Here is a 779-nt window from a genome sequence, read left to right on the forward strand (position 1 = left end):
GTCTGAAAAGGTGCAAAAAAAGAATATAAACACTGAAATGAACATGAAAATAAATGAATATTATAAACCACAGTTGGGAGGAGGGCAGTAATGTTGTTTTGCCGGGATTGTGTTGATTATGCCAATTCCCAGGTTTCATGTTGTGTTAAATATTAACAGCCATCAAGAACCAAGGGTAGCATGATGCTCAGGATGCCAAACTTGGACCAGAGATTTCATGGTTCTAACAGGGGAAGAAGGACCAGAGTATCTGCCTTGCATGTGGACGGTCCCAAGTTCAATCCCTTGCATCTCTATGTAGGGATAAGGGTGTTTCCTCTCTCAAACCATCGAGGGCGACTGCCAGTCAGAGCAGACAGTGCTGAACTTGATGGACCAATGGCCTGACTTGGTGTAAGGCGCCTTTCTATGTTCCAGGGTAACGCCTGCTCAGCCATGGAAGGTCACTGGGCCACCCTTCTCAGTCTAGTCTGCCTCGCAGGGCGGTTGTGAAGGAGGGAAATTCTATGCCTCCCTCTTGAGCAAATTTAAGATGGACTTTGGCTGAGCAGTCCTAGAAATACAGAACAGCCCTCCGAGACATCTTAGAAGGGATAAAGGACTCTTCCCCCAGCCTTCCTTTACTGAGGCATTCCCCTTCTGTGCTATATAAAGGGGCTTTTTATATATATATATAAAAAAAGGTAAAGGGACCGCCGACAGTAAAGTCCAGTCGCAGACTGTAGGAACGATTTTAGAATTGTGTTGGCAAACCACACAAAAGCATAATTAATAGTATT

Source organism: Zootoca vivipara, chromosome 5, assembly GCF_963506605.1.
Source record: "Zootoca vivipara chromosome 5, rZooViv1.1, whole genome shotgun sequence".
NCBI lineage: Eukaryota > Metazoa > Chordata > Lepidosauria > Squamata > Lacertidae > Zootoca > Zootoca vivipara.